Genomic DNA, 22,185 nt, shown 5'->3' on the forward strand with positions numbered 1-22,185 from the left:
CTCGCAATTTCCGGGGGCGAGTGCGCCCGGAGGGACATTCGTTACCCCCCGGGACGTTTAAATGGTTAATTTTTACTCGGGCGCGATTTTTGCCCCGGCCCAGCCCGCCCGTTTTTAATGGGAATTTATTCCCGGGGTTAATTACGCGACACTAATTCCTGGCCAAGTTCTCTCCGAGCAACTTCCTCGACGAGGGGGAGGAAAGAGAGGGAGGGTCGACCCGGAGGTCCACTCCATCCTCCACCCATGCGAGTGCCTCGATTTAAGGATTCGCAAAGATTCGACCGGCTTCGCCAATTAGCATGGAAGAAATAAATCCCGAGTCCTTTGTGCGGGGGTTAAATTTTCCTTTTTCATTTTCCCTCCCTCCCGAAACCCTTGGACTTTTCCAAACTCGGGGTCGATCGAGGCGATCCAAGGGAGGACTCGAACGCTCCCCCTTGGAAGTTCCCTGTCGCCATTAATGGCTGGATCAAAGGGAGGTTCCTCCCCTAGACTGGATTTTTAACTCCACTTTCTCTCGGTACATTCTCTTGTGATCGACAGCGGGGTTAATTGCGCGGCACTAATTTCCGGGCTTTTCCTCTTTTTCTTTTTTTTTTTTTATGAGAGGGCACGTATAAAGGTACATCCACCCCCTCGATTATCAAGACTCGCAGGACCCCATGGGTAATGGGGAATTACCCCGTATCAGCAATTAGGCACCGTGCCGGGTGCATTTGTCTTTATTTGCCGCGACGCGTCTTGAGATTCCGCTGCGGAATGCCGGGCGGCGACATTAATATTACTTAGGGAGGCCAAGAGGCTCGGCAGACTTTGCTCGCGTTTTCGCATCCGGAACCGCAATCGCAGACGTAGCTCGTTAACACGGTCGACGGAGGTCCTAATCAAGAAAGTTAATCGAACATTCCGGTCTCTTTACGGCAAGTACGTGAAAAATAATTATTTTATAGAGCAGGGTCACTCGTGGTAACGCGGGGGGATGTACTCGCGAGTATGCATGCATTACCGGAATACGGAGCACCTGATCTCCATTTAAATTGATCCTCTCTACGTGACTTTTCCCTTACAAAACTGAAACACATCCCCCCCGCAATTTTCCCACGCACCTGTCTTCGCGATTCGCCCTCGAGAAGTCAGATACCCCGGGAAAAAAAAATTAATTAATTTCTTTAGTTCAAATAATAATTTATCGGAGTCAAGTGATTTTTTTAATTCTCGGTGCGCGACACGAGATCAGACATACACGGGAAATTAATTTTTCCTACNCTCAAATTAATTAATTCAATAAATAATAATTTGTAGCAAATTCAAGGGTTGGACATATCCAGATTCTACGGGAATAATCGAGTCCTGGGTTTAGACAGGGGTTGTACCCCCTCAAATTAATTAATTCAATAAATAATAATTTGTAGCAAATTCAAGGGTTGGACATATCCAGATTCTACGGGAATAATCGAGTCCTGGGTTTAGAGAGGGGTAGTACCCCTTCAAGTCAAGGCAGCGAGAATTTCGGGGGTTAAAACACTTTCCTGGGGGGGTTGGTGGTAAATTTTTTAAGAGGCAGCCGGGGTGGGTATTTTCAAGTTCGAGACGAGCGCCGAGAGAGAGATCGGAGGGGTCTGGAGCCCCTGGAAGGGTGGATCCGAGGAGAAGGTGGTCCCGGAGGTGGGTTAGGTCGGCAGGAGGTCGGCAAGAGGTCGGCAGGAGGTCGGTAGACGAGAGCGATGATACGTGCGTGGAATAGCCCCGGCAGTTCCGACTCCTCGGAGATTTGGCTCGAGTAAAAGGGGAGACTGGGTATCCCGACTTGGGGGTGGAGGGAGAGAGAGGGAAACTGCAGGGGGAGGGCAAGGGTACGATCTTAAAATATCACCCCATGGTCGAAGGCTGAGTTATCGCGGTATTTAATCATCCCCCAATAAGCCTTCACCCCCTGCGACTCTCGGAAATCTCTCCGCCGCTAAACTTGGACCGATCGATCGATCAACCCTTATCGATCCCTAGCTGCGACCGGAGAAAGATGATCTCAAGGGAAAAAAAAAAGGATTTTATAGAATTGGAGGAATTACACAACCAGGATCGGACTGCAACGTTTCCGCGGAATCGCTACGATTTATTTGCTAAACTTGGACCGATCGATCGATCAACCCTTATTAAAAAATAAAAAGGATTTTATAGAACCAGAGGAATTACAAAACCATGATCGGACTGCAAAGTTTCCGCGGAATCGCGACGATTTATTAAGGTTCACTCGAGTCCATTGATTATTCATCGAATTAAGTGATCGATACATCGGGAGAGACGTCGCGGATCAAGATCGCGGAATTGGGGAGGAAAGAAAGGGGGTTAAAGCCCAAAGAAACAGATCGACCGATGGCCCACTTCCGGAGGTTTACGGGGGCCGCCATTGTCGGGATTTTTACGGGGATTTCATTTAACGACCTAGAAAGCTCCTTCCCTCGAATTGCGGTAACGAGGGCGTCATTGCAGTTGGGGGGAGTACTCCTAAATTTTGATTCCCCTAGGAGGACTTTAATGGTCGTTAAATCGAGCGTAAAAATGAAATCGATCAAGATTTCCAATTAACCCATCGATAGTTTCGCCCTTAACGTGGAGATGTCCCGAGATCTGGCATACTCAGGGGAGGGCCGGGGTAAACGCTAAGTAAAACCCACCCCGGAAGCGAGTCCGTCGCCATGGATACCGCGTCCTCCGATGGCGGGAAGTAACATCGCCTTTTGCGAGCGATCGTCGCCGTTCAAATATTGAAACGACTCGATCGGATGTCAGAGATCGAGTCATCGAGTGGGGTAAGTGGATTCCGCGCGGGCTGCATTTCCGCAAGTGGGATTCCGTGCCGTCGGTTTGCCCGGGGGTGGAGGAGAGTCCACCCCCGTGGAGAGATTCGAGGGTGCTCATCTAGAGACGAGACCGGGGATCGTCCGACGACTCGCGAGAACTGGCAAGATTTTCCCGAGGTAAGGAAAATCGATCTCTGGAGTTTTCCCGACCGCTCCCGGGTAACCGTAATAACGACCCCCTCGAGGAAACCCCCATGGACCTCCCTTAGCATGTCTTACGTCGGAAAGGAAACCGGGAAACAGGGGCCCGAATTTTTCCGCGAGCTCCCCCGAGGGTGGATTCGGAAAATTCGGAAAATTCAGACCCTCCCTCAGAATTATGAGGGATGAAAAAATTAATCACTGAGTGCGCAGAATTTTTGCACATAACTTGGGGGAGGTCCAAAGGGGAATGGGCATTTTTTCAGGGGATTGTAAGGGTGAAAATTGTTAAGTTCATCGGCGCTCCCGAATTTTCGGGGGAAAGTTCCTTCGGACCATAGGAGCGGATCATTTTCCGGGACGTAAACCTTAAGAAACGTTAAACGACCCTCTTGGGGTTTACTGCGAGGCCTTTGTCAAGATTCTTCCAACAATTCCTCTTTACTGTCGGTGGTGTGTTTCTGGAATTACCGAGGATCCCGGAAAAGCGTCATTTATCTTGCAGGTGTAACCCACCTTCGCGTTCCTGTATCGAGATGAAACCTCTCTCTCCCTTCCCCCCCCTGAAATATTAAATCAGGCCGATTGGACTGCAGATCGAGCCGCATGCGGAATTTCGAGAGTCGGGTGGCACCGATCCAATACTTCTCTAAAAGTTTCCCTGCCACGTGTCGTTAATCCTCCAGGGTAAAAAATGGAAATGGCAGATTCCCCTTCGTGACGAAAGAAAATAAGAGAAAAGAGATAACAAAAATCCTCTGCCCCTCTAATTAAACGGCGGAAATAAATCCCCTGGTAAATTTACACCCTCAATAATTGATGATTTCGACGCCCCCATAAATTCCGATGAAATTACCCCATCTTTATTACATTCCATGGAATAAAAAAAAAATTCACCGATACGGTAATTATTTTTATACGTGTGTATAAAAATTGTCAAACGCGTAATCATTTCCATTTTTCAATGCGAAACATCGGTCATGGGGTGTTGGAAAAGTGTACGTGAATTTCCCAGGATTTTCATCGGGGTAATGGAAACGCCTAAATTGGAGGAAAAAAAAAAAAAATCCGCTTCCGAGGTTCTTTCCGCGTCGTCTCGAAAAACCACCCCAAATGGCGTTCGGACCCCGAAGGGGGCTCGAAGGGGACCCCATAAAGTTAACGTTTCTTCGCCAAGTGTGGAAGGAGTTAACCGAGGGGGCGTAACAACCCCCGCGAGAGGAGCCGCGCGGAATTCCCGCGGCATAAATTCACGCGGCGGATAATCGCGCGCGGCGGAGTTCTCCGGAAATTTTCCGGCAGGCCGCAGAGGGGCGGCGAGCGGGAGTTTCCGGGCGGAAGTTAGCCAGTAGGAAAATAGAGACGAGCGTTATCTTGAATTACGAGTTGGAACTTCGGCGCGGCACTACGTTAACTAATTCCGCGTAAAAAAGTGGACGCGCTCCCGGGGATGCCCACTCCTCGCTAAGTCTTTATTACCCGGCGGAGCTGCCGGGAAAAAGGGGAAAATGGGGAAAAAGGGAAAGGTTGGACTTCATTCCGGCAAGACGAATTTATTGCGAAAATTCCGCCACTTCTCCGGGCCCTCCCATAACCAGATAACACCGTATTCGAAAGAACTTTCGATAGAAAAATATAGAAATTAAAATCGTTATCTTCCACCATACTACAGGTGAAATTAATTGTGATAATTTAATATGCTCGAATGGAGCATTACATATGAAGATATATGAGTAACGACTCTTATTATTCGATGTATCTGGCGAGAGGAAAGAATTGACCCTTTGTACGTGATGTCGATTTCGACATATGGGCGAGATTCGTCTGACCGTGCAGGCGATATTGGACCAAATTTTATATGCTCGAATGAAGCATTATATATGAAGATATATGAATAACGACTCTTATTATTCGATGTATCTGGCGAGAGGAAAGAATTGACCCTTTGTACGTGATGCCGATTTCGACATATGGGCGAGATTCGTCTGACCGTGCAGGCGATATTGGACCAAACATCGGGCGCTCTTAGTATCCAAAGGGTTAATCGAAGGATAATATATAAAAGTATATAAATAAAGATTTTTATTTCTCGACGGGAGGAGAGAATTAATCGACGCGAGTGGTTCGCCAAGTATCGACTCGCAATTACTGGCCACGTCGTACTTGGTAAACTTACTTCCGCGCACGGGGGCGAAAGACTAATCTCCCGGGCGAGAGAAAAAGGAGGGTCGTGGGGTGGCCGAGGATGGCGTCGAGCCAATGTTTGCGACGTCTTCCCCTCCGGGAAGAAGGCCAGGTCCTCCTCAGAGGGGTTATCCGTATTTGCGTCCGTAAACTCGGAGAGATCCAACACGTGTGAATTTATTTCCAGAGGAGGGCGCACCTGCCGGTCGACCGGCAGGTGAGTTCCCTGGAATATCCAGGCGAATCCAGGACGGTTCCCCAGGGACCCTCCGAGATGTCAAATCCTGGATGTGGACGGAAATAAAACCTCCACCCCCTTCGAGGCTCCGGGCGTGACGGGGCCCCTGCCACCCCCACAGGGACGGGGTGGGTCATGGGGTCGCGTCTCCACCCCCGAATTTCAAGGGAGTCGAATCGAGGTCCTTTCTCCATCGAAGGGTTCTAGGGGTGGAGAGACATTTCTGGGAGGGATTTCGATCGATCGATCGATCGATCGGAGGGTCAGGGGTTAAAAGAGTCTTACGTGCCACGAGGGGACCGCGGAGGGTCGATAATTTTCCGCTCGGGAGAAAAAAGCTAATCGACCGCCCCCGTGGGCCCAGCGTCCCTATTAACCGGTAAAACATGTGTTTGACGAAAGAAGGAGGGACGGGAGTTTTCCTTAATGCCCCACCTCGCATCGATTCCCTATTAAACCCGGATTGGCCGCACGCCACCGCGGCGGCCTCGCCGCATGGCATTCCGGGTATTCCGCAGATAATGGGACGTAAAAAGGCTCGTTATAAAGTCCCCGGGTTGCGACTCGCTTATCCTACCGTCTGTTCCGATAATCATCCATCGAAACCCCGGGATAAATTGGGAAATTCGTATAATTGCACCTCGAGGAAACCGCGCGCCTCCGAGCCTGATAATTATTTATTGACTGATAAATTAATCAGGAAGGTCGGAAAAAATTCCTGCCGAGCCTGATAATTATTTAATGACTGATAAATTAATCAGGCCGGTCGGAAAAAATTCCCAGGATTTCCCAGGGTTTCTTGGAAGTCTCCGGGAATTTTCCCGACTGTCCCGAAATTCGTATAATTGCACCTCGAGGAAACCACCGCGCGCCTCCGAGCCTAATAATTTTTTAATGACTGATAAATTAATCAGGCCGGTCGGAAAAAATTCCCAGGATTTCCCAGGGTTCTCGGGAGTGTCCGGGAATTTTCCCGACTGCGACCGAGTGGAAGCTCTCCGTTTCTTTAATTTTTTCCTTCCGCTCCCGCCGGCGCTTCCTGCCTGACATCGATTGGCGGCGCGCAGTCGCGGCCGGGGCGAAAACTTTTTGATTCACCATCAAGATGCAAATTTTCTTGTCCGGGCGAGCAATTTATCCGTCCTTTGAGGTCGACGCTCCTCGGTAAGTAGTTTGAGGGCTTAACTTTCGTACCCGAGAGCGAGAAGAGGGCCGATCCGGCGACGACGGCGTGCACGCCCGTTGGATATGACTGAAAGCTTCCATGGATCGTTGCACCTGCTCCCGAAAGCTCTTTGTCTTCGCGAAAACATTACCGCTCCCTGCAAATTGACTCTTCCGGTCGCGCTTCCGCGACTTTCGCGACAACTTTCCCCGCACTATGTCCCGATCGACTCGGAAATAGTTCCCGACATCGAACTATGCTCCGTAGATCTCAAAATGACACTATGTCATAACATTTCATATCAACGCCAGAAAAAAAAAAATTCCGTTCATTGACCAAAATCATTCCGTCGACTGCATCTGATTAATTTCACAAAAGATTTCCCTCGATCGATGGAAAATTATTAGTACTCCACCAATTGCAACCAATTTAATTAACACGATTACTTTATTATATATATTATATCACGGGAAAGACCGTGAAAAGTACTCTAAAATTGTTTCAAGTCCTGGAATTAATGATAGAAAAAAAAAAAATTGAAATTCTGACATCACGGAGTCTGGGGGATCCGTGATAAGAGAGCATGATGGAATAATTAGAGATATCGGGTCTCTTGTGGTGGAATTTTCGGGAGCCGTCGTCGTAGTAAGTTAGCTGGACCCCCTGCTAGGGAGGGCATTCAAATGAAGGAATATTTCGGCCTTAATTACTGGCCCAGTGAATTTCGCGGAGGCCTGTAACGCGTTCGGCCGGCATCGCGGGGCATTTACATCGCTCCCGGGTAAGTATGCAAAGCAGATTATCCAGGGAACTCGGCCTGCGGTCCTGCCGGACAGGGACCTCCGGTTCCTCCCTCGAAGTCCTAGATTATTCATTAAAGCACCCTTTACAAACTCGGCCCGGAATTACGCGACCGAAGGGACTCGTCTCTGGGCGCGAATCGTCCGACACGTCCCGGCGTTATCAACGAAGGACCCTCTCGTGATAAGGACCTCAAAGTGGGGATCTCGCCTCGGGAAAAAAAAATTTCATCTACACGTGGGATAAACTGATAACATATCCACATGGAAATTTGTACACTTGATCGTAAACGTTATAATTAATTCCAGTAAAAATTTATCGATATAGTGGGTAGGGTTATGGGGGATTTCAGGAGACGAGGGAAGATAAAGCTGGCACCTCCACCTTTACAAAATTCAAATTTCTTTGTCTTATCATTTTGTGTGCTGATTATGTGATACGTTCGGAAATTTTCTGCTAGTTCGGCTTTTGGAAAAAAAATTGAATTTTTCTGTGGGGGTGCTGGGTAGTAATAAAGGTAGTACCTCCACCATTAAAAAATCTTTGGTATCGGGTCCTTCGTCCTGGGATAATTATTTCTCCCGTCGAGGGGTATGTTCAGAGGGGGTGGGTGCACCCCATAAGAGGCGACTTCCAGATCGGAAGGGGGGACTATCCTACCTCCCTATCCGGTGTCTCGCATTATCCCCGAGCTATTCCGATGGATTCAGATTACGGAGAGTAATGGCTCAATAAAAATGCATAAGGAGTCGATTCCGCCGTCTGCGAGAGTACAGAGATTAAGAGAGGAGAGAGAGGGAGAGATCCTGGGAGGACGACTGGTCCTGGGGCCGGTAAACAGGATAATAAAACCTAACCTCGCCTTTCCTAAGGTCGATACCGCGGCGAGATCGGTTTCCGCTCTTCCGATTCGAGGTGACGTCTCGACCCTCCAGGGAGCCGGGCCTCGTTTATATGCAAATTTCCCACCGTCATTCGAAAAGCATAACTCTAATAATTCGATATCGACCGGGGCTCTCTCTTTCCCCTGGCCCGCCCTAACGGAATTTAAACGAGGACCTATTTCGAGCTCGACCGGGAACGTCTCACGGGGATACCTTCCTGGACGAGACTCCCTCCTCGAAAGGTGGTTTTAATCCTCCCAGGAACACGACGGAGGACGAGTCCAGGTGATTACCCTCTTATTTTGGATTTTGACAGATATGAGAGGAAAATCCGATTTGAATTTCCCGCCGCGCGGAGCGCGGGAGCGCTCAGTCGGCGACGGACCGTCGCCGAGTACACATCGGCCCTGGAGGAGGACGTTCTCCGGGGTGACAAAATGTCACTTTATATCGAGGGTCGCCTAGGAACGGGGAATTATTTAAAATATATAATTAATCCAGGGGGGTCATTTGACTCCCCACGATTCAAATCGCGTTCTAGATATCGGCCGCGTTGTTTAATCGCAGACCCGGAGGCGTAGCAAGTTTCGAAGCGGAGGGGAATCGAGTTTAACGGCCGCGTCGCGGCGCGTCCCGACGCTCCCGTTTCCCCGAGTCGTATAACGCGTTTCCCGGTCGGTCACGCGTGTTACGCACCGGCACGTACCCCGGCGCACCGCACGCCGCTCGTAACTTCCGGCTCCTAATTCATTTAATTAGCCTAAATATGGAATTATGAGAGCACAGAGGGTTAGGCGTCGTTACACCTCGAGCATGTCGTCGAACGTTACGCGACCTGGGTCCGTCGTAACCGAATTTCGCCCCTCCCCGAAATTAACGGATAAAGTCGTAATTGGTCGTTACAAAATAAATACAATAATTATTGGTACGTATAAACATGAATAGAAAAATTAAATATCCCGATCAGAGCCTCGGAGAAATTAAACTCATGCGTTTGTATATATAAATCTTAATAAATTCATGAATTAAAATTCAGGGCAATTTCTGGGGAAAAAGGTCGTAATTGGTCGTTACAAAATAAATACAATAATTACTGGTACGTAGAAACATGAATAGAAATATAAAATATCCCGATCAGAGCCTCGGAGAAATTAAACTCATGCGTTTGTATATGTACATCTTAATAAATTCATGAATGAAAATTCGGAACAATTTCTGGGGAAGAAAGTCGTAATTGTTCGTTACAAAATAAATACAATAATTACTGGTACGTATAAACATGAATAGAAATATAAAATATCCCGATCAGAGCCTCGGAAAAATTAAACTCATGCGTTTGTACCTATAAATCTTAATAAATTCATGAATGAAAATTCGGAACAATTTCTGGGGAAAAAAGTAAAGCCAGGAGGAGCAATCGCTCCAGGGTGGAATTTTCCCCGGGGGTCCCTCGAGGGCCGGGAAGGGTTGATTTTCCGAAACGCGCTCCGGAGTTGGCGAAACAAAATTCGATTGTTCGGCCGAATTACCGAGCGATCAATTTGAGCGAAAGCAGCGCCCGGGCGCAATCGAAGAATTAATTCCCGCCACCGAGTCATTTATTTGCGCGGCGCGCGGACGGGGGAATTGGGGGGAAAAAGGGAAAAGAAAATATAACAAAAAAAAATGGCAGCTTTTTCCCCGGGGGGCCAGAGTTCCCAATTGTCGAGGAGGAACAATGCCGCGGGGGAGGTGCAAGGCGACCCGCCCGATAACGCGTGAATTCCGTTACGGCTTGGCCGCCACGCCGTTCCGTTCCGGGCGAAACTCGCGAGGCTCCATTACCTCCTGTGTATGTCGCCGTTCCGGTACGCACCCTCGTTGCACCTCGGTGTACATGAGGTATGATAAGTTCATATCTTCCATTCACCCCTTTCCTCGAGAAAAATTCCGCAGAAGACAATGGATAAAAAGGGTGCGTGCAAAATGTCGGGAGACAATGAGCGATGTCTCAAAAAAGGAGATCTAATGGTTTCAAGTATTAAAATTCGTGTGTACATAGGTATACACCGAGATACCTCTTAAGGGGATGTGAAAGCGGCATCCGAAAGCTCAATTGTTCATAAAACATTTCATAGAACTGGGGGTCTCAAATCGTTTCATGAACGTGAATATGGAGACCCTAAGGTAGGTCCTGAAATTTAATTTTTTATCAACTATTATTTAATTACCTATAAACAAATTTCATGAGTTTCAGGACCTTCCATACAGTCTACCTATTCACGTTGTAAAGTTCCAAACTATCTGGTAAACCGAATTGGGAGAAAAGTTTAATAAACAAAACCTCTTCGACACTTTCACCCCACCTTAAACAGAGAAAGACTTCCCTCCTAATTTTTTTTATTCCATTTCTTTTTTAATTATCTCCCAATTATGGTATCAATTTCTGTGGCTGTTAAATCCTATTTTTCGGGGCGCCGCCACCTTAAACAGAGGAAGACCTCCCTCCTAATTTTTATTTATTCCATTTTTTTTATTATTATCTCCCAATTATGGTACCAATTTCTGCGGCTGTTAAATCCTATTTTACGGGGCACATTAAAGGGTTACTTGGCGGAATTGCGTAAACTCTCTCTCTTTTTTCCATTTTCCGCAGGTTTATCCGCTCGATCGGAGCCGCCGGTTAAATCCGGTCGGTGCCATTAAGCGACCTTTAATATAGAGGGCGCGAAGTGCTAATAAAGTATCCGCGTGCGTTAACGATCGGGCGGAAAGAGAGCGGCAAGGCGGAGTATCCGGTCGGGCGCGCGCGTTTTATTACCGCGCGGTTCGGCCGCAATCGCGGTCCCTCGATATCGCCTCCTCTAACAACTTAATTAACGACCGATACGTCTGTCCGGCGACGGGATGGTCGCGTGTCGCGGTCGCGTGTCGCGGTTCGTAAAGTCGCCGATGTACCCCCGAGTCGACGACCCATCGATTGTTCCCCTCGCTATTTACGAGTTCATTTGTCAGATAATTAATTTCAGAATTCATTTTCAATATTTCCATCGACCGTCGACTATTTTTTTTATCCTGACTATGCCCTGGGAAAAATTATTAATTCACCGAAACAAGTGCATACCATTCCCTGTATCATGCATACAATTGCAAGAAACAATTATTCCGTTCAGAAAAAAAAAAAAAAATGATGTCCTCGATTTAAACAAATTTTCTTAACTTTTGCTATTATTCTGGACGTACTCGATCGCAGGGCATATATTTCTGAGTAGATTAACTAATTTTTTTTTCCCTGGGTGAGATGCAATTAGAGGAATCCTGAATCATACATACAATTGCAAGAAACAATTATTCCGTTCAGGAAAAAAAAAATGATATCCTCGATTTAAACAAATTTTCTTAACTTTTGCTATTATTCTGGACGTACTCGATCGCAGGGCATATATTTCTGAGTAGATGAACTAATTTTTTTTTTCCCTGGGTGAGATGCAATTAGAGGAATTGCAAAAGTGCAGGGTAGGAAGCGAGATCATCGCTTTTTGTACTTTTGGGGACGAAAACGCGGCTAATCCCGGATAACAAGAATTTTCCGCCGCGGCGGAACGAGTAACCGCCCTGGGGAATTAATTGGCGGCGCGTTGATATAAATTCCGCACTCAGCGGACGCGTTTTTTATTTTTTTCTCTCCCGGCACGTAATATCTCCCCCACGTGGAAACGAATTGCCGGTCACTTTTGGGACGATATTCCGCGGCGGAATCGGGTTTTTTTTATATATACATATATTTTTTTTTACACTTTTTACCTCCTAGTGACCGAAATCCAGTCATAACGAGCCGGAAAACGCGGCGGAAAACGCGACCGTTGACGGCCGACGTCGGCGCACAATGGCAAAATCCGGCAGAGACGGGCGCGCGGGGATTCCGCGGCGTCCCGGCAACGATCGGTCCCGCTTAATCCACACGGCTTGTTAAATAACAAACGGGTCACGTCCAGCGGTGTAACCGTGATTTATGGAAGAGTACAGAGAGAGAGAGAGGACGATAATGCGAGCTACAAACACGCCGCGGCTTGCCGGCCCGTTTGAAATATAATAGGCGGGCGGAAATCGCCGCGGGGAAAATTTCATTGCCGAAACCGCACCCTCGACCGACGCAACCCCTGTACGTAATCCCGGGTGACGGAAAAAAAATAANACCCTCAATATGAGGTCTTTTTTTAAGATGTATCCGAGCGCAGGATTTTCCTTCGTCCGGAATCTTAGTAATTATCTTGAAATTGTAAAAAGTCGAGGGAAATTAATTCCAGAATCCTGGGATAAGGATCCTGGCAGGACTCTCGTTAATTTCGCCGAAGGGGCACCCGAAGAGGGGGGGCAAAGTGCCCCGGGGGTATGGCGTGCATTATGCGATTTCGCAAAAAAGAAAAAAAGGAAAAAAAAACAGAAATAAAGAGAGAATAAGAAAAGGAGGGGAAAAAGTAAAAGTAAGCAACCGGAAGCTGGCGACAAAAGGACAAGGGAAGGCTGCCCACAATGAATAATGGATAGACGAAATATGCTGAATCGGATGGCCAGAAAGGAGAGAGAAGGAGGGAAACAAAGTTGACACGACGCGACGGAAAAGCCAGGGCTCTCGACGTCTCTTCAACCCCGTCGCAGTTTCCTATTTCCCTCCTTTCACGGGGCCCTTTATCAGGGCGTCGACAAAGAGAACGGCGACGAATGGAAAAAAGAAAGAGAAGCGAGGGAAAACAAGCAAGACTCCGGGTGGAGGCCGAAAATGGCGGAAAATTACCGGAATTATTTTAACCTTATCGGCGATTTGATAATTCGAGCTCTTCATGTCGATTCTCTTTTGAAAGCCTTCACTCGCCCTTCGAAATTGTTTTGAACCTCGTCCGAGCACTCTCAACGAAAGACTGAAGACGGAGGCATCTCGACATATGGGCGAAATTCCCCTGACCGTGCAGGCGATATTGGACCTAACGTCGACCGCCTTTAGGCGCTCTTGATAGTCTAAGTTCTTCCAACGCGAGCGTAATCGTTGCGATCGACTAATTTCGCATAAATACAAAAGAGCCGGGAAAAAAAATGAGAAAAACCCGCAACGGATTAATATTCAAGAGGAATGACAAAATGTTCCTAATGGAATTAATATAATTATCGTTAGGGTATTCCTTAGAGAGTAAACCGGATAACGAAGGGCGGAACAATATCGGCGGGCGGGAACCTGTGCGGGCGTTTTTCGGCCGTGGACAAAAACGCGAGCGGACGAAACGGCGGAATAAAGGGATTTGCGCTTTATTATCGTGAGACTGTCTGGCGAGCGATGAATGAGCTGGTCGAACGGAGGAAACAAGAAAGAAAAAAGAAAAAAAAAAATAAGAAGAAGAAGCGGAGGGCTGGCAGCTTGCCCGCCGCGGATTCCGCATCCGAAACCGCGTTAATTCCCCCGCGATAAAGCCGCGACGCGTCTTCGCGGGTTGCCTATTATGGTGAATTTATGGATTTCTTTTATCACCGAGGACTTTTCATATCGGGAAAAATCGAAAGGGTAAGTACTCCTGGGCGGGCAATTTTCCTTTTTCTTCGGCATTTTCAATTTGCGACGATATCGGACCCGGCCAAATTCAGGGAACTTTTAGGGGGAGTCTAAGAAACGAAAGGGCGAGGCGATAAGAGGCCGGGTCTGCGCAAATACCGGGAAAGATTGCGGAAAACGGAGGGGCCGCAGGGAAAATGCCGAAAGTGGTATCGATAGCTCATGGAGAGCTTTTCCCGGTTCGCCGATGAACCGTGCCCTCGCTTTTCCCGAATCTCAAGAGGGAACCACTTTCTGGAATTTCCGGAAAATCCGTCGCCCCTGACCGCAGGATATCGGGATTTATTGATAAAAGAAAATGAGGGAAAAAAAAAAATAATAATTCATATTTCCTATTTTCGCGATTCGAGAAAAGGGTCCAGGAGGCGTATCGAAAAACGGAGAATTTCGGGAATTTCCGGAAAATCCATCGCCCCTGACCGCAGGATATCGGGATTTATTGATAAAAGAAAATCAGGGGAAAAAAAAAATAATAATTCATATTTCCTATTTTCGCGATTCGAGAAAAGGGTCCAGGAGGCGTATCGACTTTTTTCTTTTTTTTTCGAGAGTCGAGCCGGGGGCCGGAAGCGTTTCGAAAAACGGAGACCGGATCGAGGAAGAGGTCGGGACCTCCACAGATAAGGTCGACTTCCTGCGCGTCTCGAAAAGGGTCGATCCACCCCTCGGGGGTGGAGGATAAAGGTCCTTGTAACGATGAATACGATATTTCATGGAGGCGATGCAACCCTCCTTACAACCCCCGACCCTAGGGCGAAACTTTGGATGTATTCAGCGACGACGCCGGATCGGAGTACATAGGGCGTCGCGACGCCTCCGGCGCGGGGTGTACCGACATTAACAGTGTCGAGATATCGAACGGGGAGCATTTATCCTCCTGGGAGTTCGAATGCCGGGAATCTGTACCAGGGTGCGAAGGGAAATTTCGATTACCCTGTACATTAATTAATATCCCCCCCCCCAAAAAAAAAAAATTAAAATTTCGGAATATTTTTCTTTATTTTATCCGGGATCTTGGAATTTTTTCCACCCTCGAGATCGGACCAGGTTGAGCGACAAATCCGAGAACCTGGACAGGAAGGGAAGGAAACCAGGGTGGAGGGTTCGCTGAATCATCAACCCCGCCGCGTCTAATTTGTGGACCCTGGTCCCTGCTAGGGGGATCGAACAAACATGGACTAACTGACAGCTCCGGAGGCGCTGGGGTCCCGGAAAATGCAATCACTGCCCCGACCTCCTAGGAGAGGTCCTTTCCCCAGGACTCGGGCGCGGAAAGGGCGGAATCTCGATTGCGATTGGCCAAGAGGCCACGTTCCTCGGACGGCGGATGCTCGTTAGTCCGTTCCGATCTGCCAATCCCGAATCCACCCCCTGGGGTGGATTTCCGATGGTCCACCTTCGACCCTCCACCTTCGAGCCCTGACCTCGAAAAAAGAAGAGACAAACCTGCCCGACCAAAAGAAACATTCGATTGGAATAACCTCAAAGAAATCGCCGCACCCCTAGAGAAACGTCACATCGAATGTATTCCATAGAAATTAATTAAGCCTAATCAATCCTGGGGTTGATAAAACATTTCCCTGGTTTAATTTGAATTTTTTATTAGGGGTGGCGGGAGAAATTTGTCAGAGTAATTCGGTCAGGGTTTAATAATAATCTCAAAGAAACGTCTCCTCGAATGTATTCCATAGAAATTAATTAAGCCTAATCAATCCTGGGGTTGATAAAACATTTCCCTGGTTTAATTTGAATTTTTTATTCGGGGTGGCGGGAGAAATTTGTTAGAGTAATTCGGCCAGGGTTTAACAATAATCTCAAAGAAACGTCCCGTCGAATGTATTCCATAGAAATAATTAATCCCGGGGTTGATAAAACATTTCCCTGGTTTAATTTGAATTTTTCATTGGGGGTGGCGGGAGAAATTTGTCAGAGTAATTCGGCCAGGGTTTCCTCCCTCCTTCCGAAAGTGGGACTTTCCGACGGAGGTGAGGATTCCAGGAGGTCTCCAAGAGGAGCACCTTGGATTACCCCCCGAGGTCGAGGTCGAGAGGTCGGTCCAGGACCGCAGCCTCCGCATTTGCATCGTCCAGGGTGTCCCACTTATTCGGGGGTTGGCTACGCCGCCTCGGGACGCGGCAAACATTTATGCAGGGGCTCAAAACTGAAATTATTCAATTAGCTTAAAATCCGAGGCGCTCGCTAGAGTGCCCTCATTAAGACCGGGCTAAGAGGATTTCTGGCAGAGAGGGAGAGAAGACCCGGAAGAGAGAGGGAGGAGACCTACCACCGGGCAGGGCAGCTTCCGGGTGATTAGACGGTTCCGCCCGGAAGTCCCGGCCTCCCGGAAATTCCACCTCGTCCCGAGGGAGGTCCAGGTTGCCTCCGATCGCTCCGGAGCACGTGGGGGGTGGTTGGAAAAAATCCAGAAAAAAATTCGACCGCTCCTCCCTGAGCAACTTCCTCCCCCAGGAGGGGACATTTGTACTCCAGTTTCGAAAACGTCTTCCGGTCGGAACTTTCCATCGATTTGAAGTCCCGGAAGTCCAGGCCTCGTCGGTGTTCACGCAGAAGGGGGTGGGATTAAAAGTTGGGGGGATCTTCTCACCCGGGAGGATAAGGGGTGTCGTAATTATACGGAGAGGGGATTTTTAACGAGAGCATTAACAAGGGATCCCTCCAGGAGAGCCGAGGGGGGCAACATCGGAAATAATGGCGGCCTCTCTTTGGTCTTCTGCCCCTTTGGATTCCCTTAGGATTCCGGGATTTTCTCCGAAGGGAAAAAATAAAAGAAATCGACCTTCCCTGTCCAATAAAATACCCTCCCCTTAAATCAGCCCTGCCCTAAAAATTCCCATTCCCAAATTTTAATTGATGAATATGATTTTCGGTGAGCACATAATCTGCTGATAAGTTTTCACCTGTTTCTGATTATTTAAACACTTTTAATGGTGGGGGTGGTAGCTTTATTAGTAACCAGCACCCCCACAGAAAAATTGAATTTTTTTTTCCAAGGGGAAAAATAAAAGAAATCGATCTTCCCGGTCCAATAAAACACCCTCCCCTTAAATCGGCCCTGCCCTAGGAATTTCCTCACACGGCTTGGAACCCTCTCCTTATGTAAATGGTTATCGCAATAGCCGCGAAATGCAACTACGGTGATAAGGAGCCTGCCCTCTACGAGCTTTTCCAACTCGCGGGCCAAGCTCGAGGCTGTTATCACGAGCTTCACGGAAAGGAAGGCCGTTAGACTTTACAGGGTACAAGGACCGACCCGAGACGCGCGGGGAAAACGCCCCGGAATACCCGTGAAAATGTATTTTCAAATCCCCGAACCATAGGAATTTCCCCGCCAGGTTATCGAGGACATCCCGGAATTTTCCCGGCGACGGCGGAAAAATTCTCGGAGATCCCTGGATTTTTCTTCCCTCTCAAATCACCGAGATAAATATGAATTTTAATTTTGAAATTAACCCTTTGATATCGACTCTATCATGGTGCATGATTACTGGTGGAGGTGCCAGGTTATCCAGGACATCCCGGAATTTTCCCGGAAAAATTCTCACGACCCTTCGGAGATCCCTGGATTTTTCATCCCTCTCAAATCACCGAGATAAATATGAATTTTAATTTTGAAATTAACCCTTTGATATCGACTCGATCATTGTGCATGATTACTGGTGGAGGTGCCACGTGGTGACACCCCGCGACACCCTTCGCGTGGGATCTGGTCCACGGTTCGATAACGCTAACGACTTCGGATATATCGATTTAGGTTATGGGAGTAACCATGGAGGCCCTAGGTAACGAGTCTCCTGCATCTAGTTTCCACGGGAAATTGATTGCAATCAGGCCAACTTTCCCCGAACGACCGGCGACGTCGCCCCGGGAAGAGTTCCCAGGGCGATTATAAGATAAGAAGTCAATTTGACTCTCGTTAAAGCGACTCCTCCCGTGGGAGAGTTTGCGGGGACGAAACGACGACTCCGGGTGTTCCTCTCACGATCCTGGAGATGCCGCGTTAATCGTTCGAGCTGATGCATCGGTGCAATTAACTACCGAAACCCCGTGGACCCCGTGAGAAATGATCACCCTCGCCGGAGGAACTTGACACGATTTTTTAACCCCCCATAAATTATTGAAAATGGGAAATCCATGAAAATTCGAGATATATGGATAAATCGTCCCCCCTGGAAAAATGCGCTATCAAAGTCCCTATAAGACCCCCATAGCGAAAATTTGCCATTTCACATCCTAAGTAATCATCCTCCCCGATAAGACATTTATACGATTTTTTAATCTCCCATAAATTATTGAAAATGGGAAATCCATGAAAATTCGAGGTGTGCGGATAAATCGCCCCCCTGTAAAAAATCGAGAAAGATGTGTTGGTGAAATTCCTATAAGACCTCCATTGCGAAAATTTGCTATTTCACATCCTAAATAATCATTCTCTCCGATAAGACATTGATACGATTTTTTAACCCCCCATAAATAATTGAAAATGGGAAATCCATGAAAATTCGAGGTTTGCGGATAAATCACCCCCCTGTAAAAAATCGAGAAAGATGTGTTGGTGAAATTCCTATAAGACCTCCATTGCGAAAATTTGCTATTTCACATCCTAAATAATCATTCTTCCCGATAAGACATTGACACGATTTTTTAACCCCCCATAAATAATTGAAAATGGGAAATCCATGAAAATTCGAGGTGTGCGGATAAATCGCCCCCCTGGAAAAAATCGAGAAAGATGTGTTGGTGAAATTCCTATAGGAACCCCATAGCGGAAATTCCCGATTCCGTGTCCTGCAGGTCCTGGCATCCCCCCGGGGAATTCGTAGGACAAGGCAAACGCAATTGACGAGTCGTCGCGACGCCGCGGGCAGCCGCGCCTTGCAGGGACAAACATGAAATGTATTCCATTCCACGGAATGCATAAGAATTCATAAAGAGCCAGGGGCCCTGCATTATTCAGAGTGCAGTCGAGACCCCTCGATGCGTCGCGATCGAGGAGGGAATCGTTAGAATTTCGACGGTGGTCTTTATTCGTATGCCCGCCGGAATCACCTCGACGTGACCGCGCTCACCTCCTGCCATAATTTTCCCATAAAAAGCATAGCCATCGAAAACCGCGGATGGAAGTCGAAAACCCCATGGAAGTCACCCTGGCACAGCCAGGAATTTTAAGAAGGTCCTGCAGGAGTGAATCGGGAATTTTCTCGATGATAAGGAGGGAATTCGTTCGCTTGACGTGATAACCCATTGTTCCATGGGGTGGAATTTCAGGAGGAAGTAGGAATAAGGAAACCCCATCGATCCTCCACCTTGGAATTTTTTGGGGAGTCCTGCAGGGGCGAATCGGGAATTTTGTCGATGATAAGGAGGGAATTCGTTTGCTTGACGTGATAACCCATTGGGTAGAATTTCATGGGGTAGAATTTCAGGAGGAAGTAGGAATAAGGGAAACCCCATCGATCCTCCACCTTAGAATTTTTTGGGGAGTCCTGCAGGAGCGAATCGGGAATTCTCTCGATGATAAGGAGGGAATTCGTTCGCTTTACGTGATAACCCATTGTTCCATGGGGTGGAATTTTAGGAGGAAGGAGGAAAAAGGGAAACCCCATCGATCCTCCACCCTGGACGCCGAAGTCACGTTCCGCCGTCGAACCTGAAAGCCGCATCGCGGAGGAGCCGCGGCGGGGCCGGTAGAAAGGGAAACGCCGCCCGGAATTCGAGCCGAGGGCGCGGAAACGCTGCGGAATTACGTTTTGACGGCATCATTTGTCAGGGGAGGGGAAGATTATTAGGTTTGCGATTCTTCTGGCCCCCATGGGTCTTCAAAGATGGCCGAGCTGTCGTCGCCAATAAGCCCTCCGGAAACTTTTCCGTCGACGGAATCGCACCCTCGACGGTATCGCGCGCAAAAGGAAAATAAAGAGCCGGAATTTTTCGACCGGAAGATTCCAAAAAATTCCGCACAAGATATAACCAAGAGTCGAATGTAGAAAACGAAGCGGAAAGTCGGAGGAAAAGCGACCTTCCGCATTTCCATCCCTCCTGTCCGCGTCGCGGGGTAATTCACGCGGGTCAAGGGCCGCGACGGAAGTCCCGGGATACGACTTCCGGTTGCGGCCGCTCGCACAATCTTGCGGACCCTGCGTGCAATTTACCCCGGTGGCGGAATGCGAAATTGCTTTCAGCCAACTTTTATTGCGCTATTAACTCGAATTTGCGTCCTCCCCGCGCGGACGTTCCGTCCCCCGCCCTCTTCGCCCCGAACACGCGAACGTCGAGGAATAAGATGATTGAAAAGTCGGAAGAAAAACGTCAGGCATTAACGTTCCGCAAAAAAAAGAAAAAAAAAAAAGAAAATTTGTCATCCCCGATTAATGATAAGAATCAAGAGAAATATGATAATGACCGATCGATAAATTCCTGGATTAATAGTAATTTCCGCGTCCGTTCCGCACCTACGGCTCGGTCCCGAATTTTCCTATCCTGCGGAACGGCACGTCGTTAGGAGAGCGGGCAGGTGAGGACGGAGAGGACGTGCGGAAATTCCGCCGGCGTAATGACGCGATTAAACGGAGTAACGCGCGGCGTATGTCGGCGTCGCGGCGCGGCGCGGGGGGAAGCGGCGCGGATATGCCGGCCGATCCCTGGAAATTAACTATAAACCAAATTTGCTCTATAAAGGACGCGTCTCCGTTATTAAGCCGCCATAACTAACCGGGAACGAGTACCCGAGTGTCCAGGAATCCGGACAGGACCCCATAATCCGCATAAGCGGATTTCCGCTCCTCCTCCGCCGAGCGGCCTAGGGAGGATGTTTTTCGGACACATCCCGCCCCTTTCCGGACCGGGACGTTTCCTCCGCGCGGAAAATTTCCCCCCCACCGAATCGACGATCCTCGATCCGCACGCGGATCGACGAGTTGACCGCGGCGGAAGCCCCGTAATCCGATCAACGTCCGAGTGCCTTGTCCGCCGGCGTTTTATTGCGTTTCGCAGTCCGCGCCCTGCGGAATCCCAAATTTCCGCGTCCCCCCATTAACGATCCGGAATTATTTCCGTTTGGCCGAGAAAAAAAAAAAAAAGAAAGAAAAATCCCCGAGCGTCGTATCCGCGTTTCCGGCGAGATCGGCACACCGGGAAACGCTGCGGAATATATCCCAGGGTCTTCCGCATAAACCGGGCCGCTCTTTACGATCGCGGATCGGGGGTGAGCAAATAAAATTGAAAAACTTCCTCCGAGGGAGCGTAACCGAACTTCGGCCATATTTAAGACGGCCTTACGGTGCGGCGAACTTTCGGTTAAGGGATCCATAAGTTTTTTTTCACCATAAGAGAGTGAAAAAGAAAGACCCCATAAAAAGGGGAGGCAAAGTGTAGAAATAAAAAGTGCGAGGCCCTCCCCATTTATTTTTTAATATTTTCCTTCTATTTTTTTTTTATTAATATCGCCCGAGCTAAAACAAGGCATAGATCATCCGCAAGAGTCCTCTCCGTTTTTTCCGCAACGCGGTTCGTTAGGCATCCCGAGGCTTCTAATAAAGGATAACTTCAAAGGTAATGGGGGGTACGGGGGAAGGACCCCATAAAAAGGGGAGGCAAAGTGTAGAAATAAAAAGTGCGAGGCCCTCCCCATTTATTTTCTAATATTTTCCTTTCTTTTATTTATTAATATCGCCCGAGCTAAAAACAAGGCATAGATCATCCGCAAGAGTCCTCACTTTTTCCGCAACGCGGTTCGTTAGGCATCCCGGGGCTTCTAATAAAGGATAACTTCAAAGGTAATGGGGGGGTATGGGGGAAGGTACACGCTCGGTAATCTAAATTTCCCCCCCCATGGGGGGAAGGGGTGGGGGCACAGGGTACCGAAGAGAGGTCTTATGCGGATTGCCATTATGACTATAAAATTTCAGCCAAGTCGGCCATCGCGCGACCGACACGCACCGCGTATCTTTATGGGCCACCATAAAGCCCCGTAATTGTGAAATATTGCCGCGCGGCGATGCCCGCGATAAAAGTCCGCGCGGAACTCTCCCGGCAAAAAGCACCTCGCCATCTTGCCCAGAAACGGGGGAAAATAAATCAAGCCGCATTACGCGAAGACGGCGGCAGAGGGACAGGGAGAGAGGATCGATGGGGTCGTCCTTTCCTATGGGGTGAAATGCCCGCGAGGTCATCCGAACTACCAGAAAATGTCCTAATGTAGCATATAATTAGCGCACGAAGAGCAGAAAATGTTAAGACGAAGAAATTTGAATTTTGTAAAGGTGGAGGTGCCAGCTATACGCACGGTTAACCCGAGTTTATCTCCCACT

The 22,185-nt window shown here is 48.3% G+C and overlaps 1 protein-coding gene across 3 annotated transcripts in view; it reads right to left on the minus strand.

The window, feature by feature from the left end:
• Nucleotides 1–22,185, minus strand: part of LOC105704408 — a 140,848-nt gene that overhangs the window by 49,666 nt on the left and 68,997 nt on the right. The gene's annotated exons all lie outside the window — the stretch shown is intronic.

Source organism: Orussus abietinus, unplaced genomic scaffold (genome assembly GCF_000612105.2).
Source record: "Orussus abietinus isolate OABI.00-Male unplaced genomic scaffold, Oabi_2.0 scaffold40, whole genome shotgun sequence".
Taxonomy (NCBI): Eukaryota; Metazoa; Arthropoda; class Insecta; order Hymenoptera; family Orussidae; genus Orussus; species Orussus abietinus.